The sequence below is a fragment of the Ceratotherium simum genome, chromosome 28, assembly GCF_057802395.1.
Source record: "Ceratotherium simum simum isolate JZ-2026a chromosome 28, ASM5780239v1, whole genome shotgun sequence".
In the NCBI taxonomy this organism is placed as follows: Eukaryota; Metazoa; Chordata; class Mammalia; order Perissodactyla; family Rhinocerotidae; genus Ceratotherium; species Ceratotherium simum.
Window position 1 is genome coordinate 19799571 of NC_141927.1, and position 16191 is coordinate 19815761.

Genomic DNA, 16191 nt, shown 5'->3' on the forward strand with positions numbered 1-16191 from the left:
TGTAGTTGAGTTCAGTTGCAAATATTTTCTAATTTCCTTTCTGATCTCTTTTTGAACAATGGGTTATTTAGAAGGGGATTAATTCTAAATATTTGTTATATTTCAGATCTCTCTCTGTTACTGATTTCTAGTTTAGTTCCATTTGGTCTGAAATAACACTTTGTATGATATGTAATTATTTTAATTTTTTAAAATTTAGTTTATTGACCAGTATATGGTCTATTTGCGGGAGTATTCTATGTGTGCTTAAAAAGAATATGCATTCTGTTTTTATTTGCTGATTTTTTTCCTACTTGTTCTATCAATAACAAAGAGAGAAAGGTTGAAGTCTCTAACTATACTTATGGATTTGCCTATTTTTCCTTTCAGTTATTTTAGTTTTTTTAGGTTGTATTTTTGAAGCCTTGTTATTTTTGGGCATAAATATTTAAGATTAATAAATCTTCTTGATGAATTGACCCCTTTCTATTTATATAATGCCCATCTTTCTTCTTGAAAAGTATATTTATTTTAAGACCTACTTTGCTTTATACAAATACAGCCATTATAACATTCTTATGATTAAAATTTGCATTGTTTATTTCTTCCATCCTTTAGTTTTCATCTATATATGTCTTTATATTAAAGTCAGTTTCTCATTGAGAGAATATACTTAGGTCTTGTATTTTTATCCAGTCTGTCAATTAGTGACATTCAGTTGTTGTGTTTTGACTATTTATATTTAATACAATTATTGATATTGTTGGATTTTTAAATCTGCCATCTCACTAGTTTCTTTTTTCTTGTTTCCCACTTCTCTGCCCCTCTTTGGGATTGAACATTTCTTGCTCTCCATTTAACCCATTATTTGTTTATTAGTTTTATTTCTTTTAAAAATATTTTCAGTTATTGCTCTGGTGTTTACAATATGTACCTTTGACTTATCACAGTCTATCTTCAAATAACATTATATGGCTTCATATGTAGTATAAAAATTTTACAGTATGTATTTCAATTTCTACCCTCCCATTCTTTGTGCTTTTTTTGTCATATATTTTATTTCTACATACATTCCAAAACCTTGTTTTTATTTCTACTACAAGTAGTCAATTATCTTTTTATATTTACCCTCCATTTTTCTATTTCTTGTGATTTTTATTTCTTTTTGTTGATCCAAATGTTCATCATATATCATACTCCTGTCTGAAGAATTTCCTTTAATAGCTCTTGTAGTTCAGGTCTGCTGGCAATGAATTCTCTTAGCTTTTGTTTGTCTGAAAAAGTCTTATTTTACTTTCATTTTTGAAAAGCCTTTTCATTGAGTAAAGACTTCTGAGTTATATTTATTTTTCTCTCAGTACTTCACAAGTGTCACTGCAGTCTCTAGCATGCATAGTTTCTGACAAGAAGTCTTTATTTTCTTCAAATATGTTTTCTGCCCCACTTTTTAAGAATTTATGAGAATTTAAGCTTTTTTTCCTCATCTACTTCAATAATGGCTGCCTTCTCCTGCCATGGTCTGCCACATGTGAGACAGTTCATGGTTTCTAACTCTTCCTGAATGAGCTTCTCATTCCCGGGAATTCAGTTTAGCTGACTATCTTGTGAATTTTCTGTGTGATGGGCTCAAGAGCAAGCTGTCATTTTATGGATTATCCAGGTTTCTCTCATTGTTAGGGTGAGAGAGATGTTGTGCTGCAGCTTTTTACAGCCCGACTATAAGCAAGATTCCAGAAGTTTATGTTTGATGGCTTTTTAAGTATCTATATAAATATAAAGCAAGCATATCTCCTAAGAGTGAAGAGTCTGCTGGTGGTATGGAAAATTTTAAGAGTATAAAAATATTGGGCATAGCTATTGTGGAGAAATGAAAAAAAAATCCTAATTAGAGAAATATGAAAATTTGTCAGATTAGAGTAAAGATATGTTTGATGCTGGGTATTGTAATTTGCCATGGCACCTCTCTGTACCACTGAAATTTTCTCTAGCATGACTATGAGGTAAAGTGAAAATAGAGAAAATGAGAGTACTGGAAACAGTGGATTAGTCCAGGTATGAAGGTGTTTTAGTCCAGTTTATAGAATAATCAGGTACAAAAGTTTGAGGATACTGGTTGAACTAATTTAACCAAGGGTAAGCTAGCTAAAGAAGAATTGAAGACACGAAATAGCTGATGATTTGGGAGAAAATACAGCAGACAATCAATGACAGAAATAAAATGTGTTACAAGATCGTTAGAGTTTAGGAGGCATAGGAACTGGGGGACTAATATTAGATGACTTCTCCGTGTAGCTTATGTCTACCAGCTTGATGGCAAAACATGGAACACAGAGAAAGAATATGATACAAGCGATAAACTCCTCAGTGAATGAGAGCAAGTGACAAGGAGGTACTATACACAAAAAAGTATTTGGAGGGACATGGAAAAGTAGTGGTCTGGAAGTGGCTTGGGAGGATGAAAGACACATATGCATGTCCTAAAAATGAGTTATGTGAAAAGTGTCAGAATTAGTCACATACATTGTGCTTCAGTGCAAAAAGGTGGAAGAAACATTCAGTGAAGAGACTGAGGATTCCAGAGTGATCAGTAGAAAGTTTTGGTAGGGAGGACAGTAACTGATATTCGAGTCAGAGAAGAAAAAACACACAGAATAGGATAAGAATGAATGAAAGAGCTTATGTATTTGTTACAACCAAAGACCATAATGATGAGAGAAAGTGTAAGTAGTTTAGCAAGTTGTAAGTAGTTTTCCCAAAAAGTTTGTCATTGCATTCCCTTGTACATGAGAGTCACATCCAACCTAGTCATAGATCTCAATTGTTCTGAATGGTATTTGCTACAAATGAAGTCATTACCCACAGAAAGCAGCAACATCAATTAATTCGTCATCAGGAATAACCTCATATTGAAAGCAGCACCAGCATCTTGTATTTGTGGGAAAATTTCCCTTCACTTCAAGGAGGTCATTGTGGCTTTTTATACAATATCCAGGTAATAGAGAAAAGTGAAGTTTTCCTGGTCTAGAAGCCCATTCTCTTTCTAGAAGAGGACTTTGCATATTTTAGCTTTAATTTTAGAATTTTTTGATAACTAATGCTAAATATTAGAAGATTGTATTATTTCTTTTTATTTTACATTTTCAGATCACATATTTGTCTTTACTATACTCTAATCCTCACTCCCGTTAATTTTCAAAGATAACTTGTTTTTTTTTGTATTATCTGAAAAACTTCTCCAATTCATATAGTTCCAATGGTTCCAATAAATAGTCCAATATTTATTTCAATCAAGTCTTAACTTTCTTATATATGCCAAATTCTAGTCAATATATATGTGATTAAATTTGATTTCTGAGACTCTGGATAATTTGTAGAGACACCTGGGCCTATCTGCTCACATCACTTCTACCACCACCAAATGATAATGTGGCCTTCATGATATTGAGTATGGCTCAAGAACATGGAAGGTTTCAGATATCTGTAAATACCCAACATTAAGGTCATAAATTACTGGTGTATCTTTCTCAATGGTGTGCTAGCCTTACATGTAATAACGAGGTGGCACAGCAATCAATGAGCTGGTCAGATCTGGCAAGATTCTACTTCACAGAAATAATGTCACTGCCATTAAGAATTCTGGGAACCAGGCGTCAATTCTCCCAGACACGGTTCATGGATTCAGTAAAATATCAGTCAAAATCCAAAGGATTTCTTGTGAAAATAAGATAATTCTAAAGTTTTTAGGAAATGAAGACTAACCAAGGCAATTTTGAAGAAAAAAGAGAATGGACTTACCCAATCCAACAGCAAGAATTGTTGTAAAGCTACTATATTAAAATAGTCCTGGAAAGATAAGTAGACTAATGGATTAGAATAGTGAATTTAGAAACAGACCTATGTATAACTAGACATTTGATACATGATAAAAGTGGAATTGCAGAGCAGTGGAAATAGGAAGACCATTTCAATAGACGGTTCTGCGTCAATTGGATACCATTATTGAAAAACACAAACAGGAAATAACTCCTACTTTACCAGATACAGAAAAATCAAGTACAGATTTATTATGGATTTAAATTATAATAGAACAAAAAAATTTCATGGATTGGAAGAATTAATACTGTTAAAATGTTCATACTAGCCAAAGCAATCTGCAGATTTGATGCAATCTCTATCAAAATTCCAATGGCATTTTTCACAGAAATAGAAAAAATAATTCTAAAAAGTGATACAGAGAAATGTTTACATAACTTTGAGGTAGGAAAATTTTTATTCTTCAAAATAGTTAATTATTACCCATAAAAGACTCTAACTTTAAATTTATTATACTTAAGAACATCTGAATATCAAAAGTATTCAGTCTGCTGAAAATATCCCTGAGAAAAGCAACCAATGGCATGATCATTGAAACAAAGGGTTGTTGTTCAGAAGCCTGAGAGCAGGGAGAAATGAGAATGGAAAAGCCAGCCACAGACCTGGAGAAGATATTTCAACATGTATAACTTACAAAAGGCTTGTACTCAGAAATAAAAATACAAACTCCTACAATTCGGTAAGAGAAAGAACACCGGTAGAAATACGTGAATAGATTTGAATAGGTGTTTCCCAATGAAGATATCCAAAAGGCAATATACATATGAAAAAAGGTTCCAGCCCATTAGTAATTACAGAAATGCAAATAAAAACCAAGATGAGTACTTCTACACGCCCACCAGAAAGACTAAAATTAAAAAACATTCAAATCAAGTGGTAACAGCTTTGAAGCAAGGACGCGAGTATAAATTTATAAATCTACTTTAGAAACTGCTTGGTTCTTATCAACTAATTTTCAAAATATGTGTGGGAGATCAAAATTGGCCACCCTGAAATATGTCTCTTTACCTTGACTATTTTCTCTGACAGACATTTGACCTCCTCCAAACCGCCTAAGGATTTTAACATAAAAGATCTGTTCCAGGAAGGAGTTACTGTCATCTGATGGCTGTAATATAATGTAAAATAGATGTTACAAGAGGAAAGGCACCAACAAGCCCCTTTTATCAAAAATTCTGTCTCTTCCTGGCCACATTCTCTAGGTGGCCCTGCAAGGAGTTGCCAGACAAACATTTACATTTATAAGGGAAATCTCCATTTGTAAAGGTATCTCCCTCTCTGGGGGGATGGGGGGATGGCCTCTCTAGAAACTTATCAGTGTGGAAGATAAGGCCTTAAATCTACATACCCTTGATTACTGTGATTTCCATCTCCCACCCACCCCCAATATCCTCCTTTGTCTTTAGCTGAAGATAGTATTTAAGATGAGAATCTCTGCTATTGTGTTGAGAAACTCAGTGTCCCTGATTTCTCCCATGTATACACGTTATTAAACTTCGTATTATTTTCTCCTGCTAACCTGTCTGTTAATTATTTGGCCAGCCATAAGAACCTTAAGGCAAAGGGCAGAGAGGGATTCTCCCTCTTCCCCCTTCCTGAGGACCTGGAATTTCACTCCCACTTATGTGTCCAACATAAATGTGTACATACAAGCCCAAAAGACATGTACAACATTGTTTTTAGTTGGCAGCATCTTATGAAATTGCCAAAATTAGAGACAATGAAACATTTCTTAACTAGAACAGATAAATAAATTATAGTATATTTATATAACATGATATGAATCAGCAAAGAAAATGAATAAACTTCTGCAACATGCAGTAACATGGATAAATCTCACCATGATGTAGGATGAAAGAAGTCAACTACAAAAAAAAGAAGAGGAAAATAGAAAAGAGGAAAGAAGGGTGGAAGGAAGGAAGGAAGGAAGGAAAGAAGGATGAAAAGAGGGAAGGAAGAAAGGAAAGAAGGAAAGAAAGAGGAAAATACATACTGTATGATTCCACATGTGTAAATTTCAAAACTGGCAAAACTAGTCTATGCTCGTAGTTACTTTTGGGGAGGAAGGAGTTAAGGAGAAATAAAAGAGACTTTGGGGATGCTAGTCATGTTCTATTTCTTGCCTTGGGTGGGGATTACACAGGTGTGTTTATTATAAAATAATCCATCCATCCACAAACTCATTTTGCAAACTTTTCCTGATATTATCTTTCAATAAAAGTTTAACTTAAAATATGCATTTCAGAATCGTAAGCTAAACTAAAATACATGAAAGTCAGGGTTTAACTTCTGGAGAGCCATATATTACCTAATCACTAATTATCCACTTCCTTTAAACATAGCTTAGATGTTTATTGCTTAGCTTTCAGCAATAGTTTTAATTTTGCTCTTTTCTCTCCTGATTGAATGTAGACTCAACTGGTTTCAGTCCAATACACAACTCAGTAAGCCTAAAGATCCTCTGTTCTCAGCATACCTGCTGATTAACAACTCCTTTCAATATTGTGAAGTTTGTGATATCTTTTTCCCCCAGTAACACTATTTTTATTAATTTCTACATAATTATAAAAGTACAATAGAATATTTTAATATTATACAAACCCAGCTATAGATAATGCCACTTATAAATCTGTATTGGTCATTGGCAGACTGCACCAATATACAAGAACACAAAATTTCCATGTCTTAGCTGATACATCAAATTTTGCATATAAAAGTTATTATAATGATTAAATGTGTAACTTATAATAGTGTGAGGTATTCAAAAGCACAATATGTTAAAATTAAGGACCTCTAGTATATTGTAAGTTATTTTATAATAAATTTTATTTCGAATATCTACATGTACTATTTCTCTGACCCATCGCTTGGTCTATAGACATACTATTTGTATATTTTGTTCAAATAAATTTTAAAAAATAGAATTTTCTCTGGCCATAATGAATAAGTGTTATTCCTGAAACACAAAGAATATTGAGCTGTTTTTAGTTCTTTTTCCCCTTCCCTCAAATTACTACACATTAATACCTTCTGTTTTCCTAAATTTAGAGTACCATGACCATTTAAACAAAACTAGACATGTTACCATGTTTCTCAATATTTTAATCTCCAAACAGGAGGAGTAGGTTTATAAATTGTTTTGAACAATGCATGATCCATAGCATTGCTCTGTAAGTATTTGTTAAAATAAAATAAAACATGATATAAATAGGATAAAATCCACCTTGATATGGTAACATTGTAAGTTGGTGTTAGGCTCTGTGGGCCTGGTAAATGTTAAAGCTGACTCTCTCTTTCATGGGTTTCTTGGGCTTTTTATTTTGTTAATGCTGTTTTGACCATTAGGATTTTTTCTGTAGTCATTTATCTTCATCTCTTTCATTTTGGTTTCTTCTTTTAGTTTTATATTTTAAAAAGTCGTTATATCTCCTTTTCCCCCCACACACATATCCATTTAGAGTAAATATTTATTACTTTGTAATTTTAGGTTTGAGTTTTTTCTGTCTACATTTTTCTTGGTGTCTGTGATGAGATGGGCCAGGAAATTTTTTGACTTTTACCTAACAAATTGTTCCAGCAATTTTTTTTGCATGCCTTCCTTCCACCCTTCTTTTTCTTTCTTTCTTTTTTTTTTTTTGAGGGAGATTGGCCCTGAGCTAACATCTGTTGCCAATCTTCCTCCTTTTTTTTCCCCTTTTTTCTCCCCAAAGCCCCAGTAGGTAGTTTTATGTCATAGTTGTACATCCTTCTAGTTGCTCTATGTGGGACGCTGCCTCCTCAAGGCTTGATGAGCAATGTGTAGGTCCACACCCAGGATCCAAACCTGCAAACCCTGGGCCACTGAAGCAGAGCACATGAACTTAACTGCTATGCCACTGGGCTGGCCCCCCTTCCACCCTTATTTTGAAATCCCACATTTACATAAATACAGATACTTCTTTCTGCCTTTAGGATTTTGGATCTATTTCCACTGATCTGTTTATTTCTGTGCAAGAACTATACTAACTTTAATTATTTTTGCTCTGAATTAAATTTTAATATTCTCCTTTACTTTCTGTAGTATTCAAAACCATCTGAACTATTTTTCCACCTATTTTTTGATGATTTTGAGAATCATCTGATCTGGGCCTTATAGGATGAGTAGGAGTGACCAGATGAAGATGGCAACATTCACATCAGGCACAGGGAGCTTCAGTGCAAAAGCACCAATGCAAGAGACCATGGAACTTTCTGTGAACTGCAAATGGTACAGTATGTTTTGACTGAATAATTTAACAAGGTGAGAGGCACAAGGTGGTACTGGATAGATGATCAGGTGCAAGTCATATAAAAATTTGTACAGATTTTATTCTGAAGATACTAAAAGGTTTTAAGCTGGAAAGAGATATGAACAGATGAGTACTTTTAGAAATATCACCTTGATAATATCAGAAAATGAATCAAGAGCAATGGAGACTGAGATGCTGCTGTAATCCACACAAGAAATGATAAAGGCCTGAACTAAGGCTGTGGGGTTGGAGAGGGGAATATAGAAGATTCAAGAAAGTGCAAGAAGAAGATGACTCAGGAGGTAGAAAAGATATGCTTTTATTAACAATTGTAGTCAAAGTTGAGAAGGGCAAAGACCAAAAGAGTGAAGAATCGCTTCCAAGTTTCCGTCTTGAGATAATGGGGAGAGAGGCGTGCTTATTAACCTAGAGACTGTCGACAGAGGTACGTAGTTGAAGAGAAATTTTGAATTGAAGACATCCAGTGGAATATGACCAATAGTTAGTTGTAAATGTATGTCAGGTGCTCATGAGAACTATCGAGAGTGGAGATCTACATTTAGAGGTTATTCCATGTAAATTGAGATCTTCGGATTAGATAAGATTACTCTGAGAAAGTAGGAAAAAGTGACCAAAAGGCTGAAGATGAAATCACAAAACCAGCCACATTTAAAGAGTAATTGGCAGAAGAATCATGAATAAAGGCAATGAGGAGAATGAGAGTCAGCAGTCAGAGAAGCATGAAGAATAGTAAGCAAAGAAGTGCCCTGGAAGACGTGGATCATGTTTCAAGGAGTAAAAGACAGTCACACTTTCAAATGCTGCAGAGGACAAATGAGGTAAGAAATATATCTACTGGATACCACATCTAGGACTTCATTGCCAAATTTTGAGAGAAGAACTTCAGAGAAATGAGGGAAGGAGAGGAGGTCACAATGTTTTGGAGAGAATGGATATAATTCCAATCAACTAGTTGTTCACTCTTTCAATGTATATCTTTGTGAGGACTACTACATACTAAGCACTCCATGCTGTGCTGGGCGTGGGCATGTAGCAGTGAACAAATCAAATTCTCTGGCCTCCTGGAGCCTACCTTCTCCTTTGGGAAGAGAGAAAACATAAAGAAACAATAAAGAGATAAAACAAATAAAAACAGAGAAGCCTTCACTACAGAGGTGTTTAAGGAGAGAGCTGAATGAAGTGAAGGGGGAAGCACTGTGACGAAGAGCATTGTGGGAAGAGGTTACAACTCAGTGGCTCCCAGCCAGATCCGTGTTTAGTGGGACTGAGGAATGACTTAGAGCCCAGGGTGGCTGAAGGGGAGGTGAGAGAGGGAAGCGTGTAAGAGGAGGTATGTGAGGCAGAAAAGAGAAGGGTCACATAGAGCCTCGAATAGAATTTGGTAGAGAACTTGGAACTATTCTAAGTATGTTGGGGAGATTTCGGAAGATTTCGAATAGATGAGTATACTGATCTGACATATTTTAAAAGAATCATTTTATTGCTCTTTGGAGAACAAATTGTGGAAGCAATGAAATAGAGCAATGGTAAAATTCTTGTACAAGTAGCTTAGTAGAAGAAAGGGAATAGATTAAGTGATAGCTAGATTGCAATGAAGGGAAGAGAGAGGGATTCTGAACATGAGAGACTTGAGTATATGTTACATAGTCCAGAGAAGGAGGTGAGAGAGGTGAAGATATGGCTAAGAAAGTGTGATTCATGCAGGAAAGTTTTAAGGTGAAAGAAGGATTAGATTTGGGCCAAAAGAAGGATAACTCTTCTACTGAATTAGAAAAACAGGAAAAAAAGGGTAGCCAACATAGCTAATTTTGTACTGGACTCTCAAGAAGTTCAAAAAGTCTTTGTCTATTGTCCTCTATTTTCTTCATAAAAAGGCAGGAATCGATTTTGGAAAATGAAAAAACTGAGATTGGAGACGCACTGAACGATTGTCAAGCAGTATTAAGGCCCAGCTGAAAATGGAGGTAATGTATGTCATGACAGAAGGAAAAACTTCTCATCTGGTGTAATTACTTACTGCCATGTGTTTCTATCCTTACACTGGGCCTTAAAATGTTTCCCTGACATTGAACAAGTCTGATAGGCATGCTCACAACACACTGTGTATCAGTCATACTATCACTTTCAGTTAATTTTATTTACTTCCCTAAAACATGATTTATTTAAAAGATTGTCTTAATGGGACAATGCTAATAATTATTAGACAAATATTTCAAATCTGTCACAGAAAAAATGTTATTTATAAAAAAGGAAAGATAAATGCCATATCTTGAGATATCATGTCAAATCTCGTGACAGAAAACATTTTCATAAAAAGTCTCATTGTACACAACCTATTGCTAATAAATTGCAGTGAATGCCTGAATTTTATCTATATTACCATGGGCACTTAAGGACTAAATATAAATGTTTCATTGCAGGTAAGGGCATTAAAGTTACACATTGAATGTCTGAAAGATATGGCCAGAAATAATCCCAAGATATCTATGTTTCAAGAGTCATGGTTCAAACAATAAACATACTGGGCAGTGTTCTCATTTTAGGAAAAAAAATATTTTTCCACATTTATTCTATTACATTAGAATTTTCTCAGAAAAAGATATTGCATTATAAAATTTAATGGAATAATGGAGAGAGATCTGACCTTTGACTGAAATACATTTTATTATAATAATATTTTATGTTTAGGATATATTTTATTTCAAAGAGCTTAGAAGGCAAGTATATAAGAAAATATGTAACTTAATTATTCCTAAATATATTCTTTTACTTTTTCCAATATTAACTGAATTAGCTTAGTGTAGAAATTATTATTGATTGGGTATCTAGCTATGTTATCACTCAACTTTAGAAATATTTTTTCCAAATTTCCATCAACTAAACAAATGCCATTAGCATGAAGATTTCAGGGACTTTCACACTCCCAGATCATTTGATCTGTTTCGCTGGCATGCACTTAAGCTTACATGTAAAGCAGGGGTGGTGTCTTCTTCCTAGAAAGAATTAAATGATTCATGATAAAGATATAATGCAAATGCAGCATTTCATTTCATAAAAATATCAATGCAGACAGGCCCTGAGGGTTACAGATATCATGTTCCAGAATACACTATGTAAATTAAAGTTTGGATTACATAGTTTGCTCTATGTATTTTCCCATTGTCCTCAGTCATACTCCTACAGCTTTGGCAGCATGTGAGAAACTGAGATCACTCTAATACCAGTGAGAATATGCCTTCTAGATGTTCAAGACTAGGATTAATTGCTAATGTAATAAATAAAAAGGGATGCCTCAGACCTTGGGAAGCCAGATTAGCTCTCTCAGACTCCAGGGAACAACAGATGAAAAGGAAACCCAAAAATGTGTTTCACACTGATTGTTTTCAATGGTCTACCTACGACAGTATGGGTAAGTGTATCCCACCTGGGGCCATCTGCACACTATCTTCCCCCAAAATGTAACACACCAAAGTGTGTACAAGTGTGTAAATAAAGGAAATGCAGAGGGCTCTGTAGTCTCTGTGTACACACGGTGATTTGGGAATGAAGGGGTCGGGATGGCAGGAATTATCCTGTGTGGCCGTTGTGTTCTTCAGACTGACTCTTGCATCATTCTCTGTTTGCCAACTCAGAAATTCTACCAAGGTTTTGGCACAGCAACTCTGGAACCCTAATTTATCCCTTCTCCCTACAAATTGACCATTTGCAGCTACCCCGCACTCTTCTCGTTAAGAAGAGCATTAAATAGGTTTTACATTTTTTCAGAAATTACACTGTTGAACATTACGGGAATCTAAAGAAAATCTGCAGCTCTATTCTACCGACCGTTGAATCCTCTGCCCAGAGGAAGGAGATGACCACAGAACACTAGGTCATATTTCTCTACACCTGACCCCCAAACTTGACAAACACAGTGAGTGAAAAATCTCAGTGGAGCATCTATCTCTGTTATTTACAAGAATTTTTTAATATCGTGTTTTAAACTTTACCATTTAACTATAAAAGTTTAAGGGGTGCCTAGGAAATATTAACAACGACATTTATTTTAAAATTTTATTCCTAACATATTTCCATTTATTATAATATTTCCTTATAATGTAGTTCCCAACTTCTATAAATATAGCAATAAATCTTGAATATTGATTTAATGATTAATTTGCTTCATATGGAAATGGAGAAAACTATGTGTTAAGATTGAAGAATCTTTCTTCCTCCCTTCCTCCCTCCCTTCCCTCCTTACCTCCCTTCCCTCCCTGCCTCCCTTCTTTCTTTCTTTCTCTTTGTTCCTTTGTTTCTTTCTCTCTCTCTTTCTTTCCTCCTTTCCTTCCTTCCTTACTTCTTTCCTTCCTTCCTTCCTTCCTCCTTCTTCCCTCCCTCCCTCCCTCTCTCTCTTTCTTTCCTTCCTTTCTTCCTTCCTTCCTTCTCTCTCCTTCCTTCCTTCCTTTCTTCCTATCTTTCAGTCTTTCCTTTTTTCCTCCCCCTTCTCTTTCCTTACTTCATTTCTTCCTTTCTATCAGAGCTACCAAAAAGATCGAGTAACTTTTCAGGCACAATATAGTCCTGCAGAGCCCACGTAACACTGAGGAACCCCCATCAGTCACCTAATTCACAATTTAGTACAATATCACCATTCTGTCTACTTGGAAATTTGCTGAAAAGTAATGCACACACTGGTTGTATAAATGTTCATGTCATTTAAAAAAATGTAGAAATGGCCGTAAAAATCTACTCTCTCTTGTTAGGTTTCAGGGTCAGGTTATCAATTTTAAACACTCTAAGTAACGATTATCACTCCCCCATCTCCCTGCTGCCATTGTGATCCAAAATAAATATAATGTGAAACTATAAAATAAGAGGAGAGAAGTCATCCAGGTTCAAATTTTTCTCATGATGATTATTTTGATGTTCTTTGTATTTTGGATATATAAGTTTCTTCAACAAATGTCTAGTTTTTGTAATGGTTACCCCTGCATTGCCGGGGCCCTAAAGCATGTGTTGAGTCTATCTGCTGAGTTATCTAACATGGTTAACATTCTTTCAACATCATCGGTCTCTAGGGGAAGAGTTGGTTTATACTTATGATTCTCTGCCTCCTCCCATATAAACCACTTCTTCAATGCTCAGAATTATCTTTTGCGAGTTTATGATGTATCTGTAGACCAATCAGCACATGTTTATTAAGCATACAATAAGGGAAACCCGTTGTAATAGCTGCTACATGCAGAACAACAACAAAAAAAGGTTAAAAAAATCCCTTTTTCCTTAGATTTTTTTTAATTAAGTTACTGAAATGATGACGGCACATGAGATAATTAAGCATATTGCTAACCGTTCAGGGACGAATAATCCAGGTGAGAAATGAATGATAACGGCTTAAAAAGAGGATAAAACTCACTCTGGATTCTGTTTCTCATGGATAAATTCAGACTTGATCCATCTTGAAACACAATTAAGGTATTTTATAGGCAAAGAAAAATGGGCCAAATGTTCACAGTATCTAAAAAGTATGGGCAAAGAGAATGCATAAATCATATTTGAAGGCTGGTAAATGGTTGGGTGAAGTGAAGGCTTTTAGTAGGTGAGTAGTGGGAGATAAGTATATTAAATAGGTTGGTTCACATTATAAAGGGCCTCAAGTACACTGCCAAGGAATTTGATATAAATGAGGAAGCACCAAAGGCTTTTAGCAAGAGAGTGACATGATTGAAGTAGTGTTTCCAGATTGGCTTGGCAGCAATGTGTAGTGCATATTGGAGTAAGGAGATTGGACTACTGTACCATCCTCATTATTTAGCGTTCTCTATATTATAAAGTTTTGGAACAAATCAAAATCTCCCTTTAGATACCACTTGATAGTGTGAGAGCTCCCTATCTCATCTAGCATAGCTTTATACTTCTCAACAACATGAACTCCTCTTGACAGCAGATGTCAGATCAGGAACCTTTCCCCAAAGCTATTCCACATGTTCACGACACACCCATCTCTGAATGAGCTAGCCACACCCGGAACACTAGACATGATGCTTATCCAAGAATAGAGTTTGGAAGTTTCAAGCTGTTTCCCTTTTGAACTTAACCCTTGAGTTATATGAAGATGTCTTTGATTTATAAGATTTCATACTATGACTGGTTCCTTTCTGGAGTCAGTAGAAGGCCCAAAGCTCATTTTCCCCAAGGTTCTTAAAGGATATTGCTTTCTGCTATGTATTATCATAGAAGTCAGTCACTTTATCAAATTCATTCCATCTGGCTTTTAATTCATCTTTAATGGATAAAGAACAATTAAAGCTGCTATTCTTCTCTCAATTATGTTGTCTATAATTTTAAGAAGATTCTAGCCTTCTAAGACTTCATGGACTCACTGAATGATGTTACTTAGTGTAGTGGATGCTGTTAACAGCTCTCCAAAATTTCCTCTTCCTCCTAGGGACTCAATTCCACCTATTTTCAAGTCTGCCTTGAAGTTAGATGTTGTCATGGAACTGGGTTGAAACCAATAAAATGTCATCAGAAGTAATAAGTGTGATTTGAGCCTAGTCCTTAAAATTCTAATGTGTACTGGTCATGTTCTTTACCCCTGTGGCAGGCAAAGCTGGAATGGAGATAATCTCTAGGTTACTTCCTAAGTCATATATAGAGGATAACAGAATTTTTGTTAACCCAGATCCCTAATGACTCCCAGGAGACAGATAATCCCACTGATGTGTCCACCTATCCGCTACTGGTACATGAGTAAGAAATCAACTTCTATTGTTATAGAAGTTATTCTATTCTGTTCTATTCTAGTCTATCCTATCCTATTCTATTCTATTGTTTATTGGACAATTATAAATTTTGGAACTGTTATATGGCAGTTAGTCTACCATAACTATACAGAACCAACATTTGCTTTGTTCTACTATGAAAAACAAAAATGGTTTTAAAAAGACGAAAATTCGTGGAAAGTTAATTTTTAATAATAAATTTTGTGGTCAGCAAAGCTTAAAAACCATAGAAATTAAAGCTAGTTCTGGTTACATGATTTAAACATTTGGTGTATATACAACATAATTGGGCATATTTAGATGACTAATCGCTGTCAAGGATTCTTAATTAGTTAGTGTGTTTGGTTAAAAATAACTTTTTAAAATATTTATGTATCATCAACACCATTTTTAAAGTTCTTTTCAATATATTTTCTGGAACCTAAGTAAATTCCAGGAGTGAAGAATTTCTTACCATATTTAAACTCAAAAATATTTTGAAGAAACTTTCTTAATCATGGTTTTCAAATGTATTTTTATACATATGAACTGATATATACCTGGCTATATCAGTTAGTTAACCAGGATTGCTTCAAATATGGAAGGAACATGCCGTGTGTGTCACATAGTTACTTAATTAGTAAGTACCCTTTTTAAATCTATTAAAAATGAAAATGTCCAAAATGTTGAATGAATAGTTAGGACTGGAGTAGATTTCAGAGCTGCCTCTACCTCTTTAAATATTAAGGTAAAAATGTCAATAGTGTTACACAATGATGCTCCATTCACAATTTCAGTCATTAAATTTCATTAAGCATCTATTTGGTAACTATCTTATAGCTCTTTATTTTCATCTGGAAGTGCTTTAATGGTTTTGAAAACATCCATTTTCTCTCTCGCCTTTTCTTTCTTCTGTGTCCAGGTGATGAACATAGTATAGAGTGGATCTTTTGTTTTGAGAGAGAGCAGATATTCGTAGGGTCTTTGATAACTGGAATCTAATAATATCTTTTCTAAGGCATTTTATATCGCTAAAAAAAGGTTATAGCTAGCCTCACTTAAGTTGGCTTTTTGTTGTTGCTGGTGGATTTTTTGTTTTGTTTTCTTTTGGTTGATATTTAGAAATTACAGATGATGAATTCAGTGATCTGCCATATTTTAAGATCCTGACTTTGAGGCACAAGTTCAATGTGTAAAATAACATTCTGAAATAGTTACCAATTAAAGTCTTAACGTTAATTATAACTGCAATAATAGTCTCAACATATACTTGTTTCTAAGATTTTAATAATAAACTCTACTGAAAT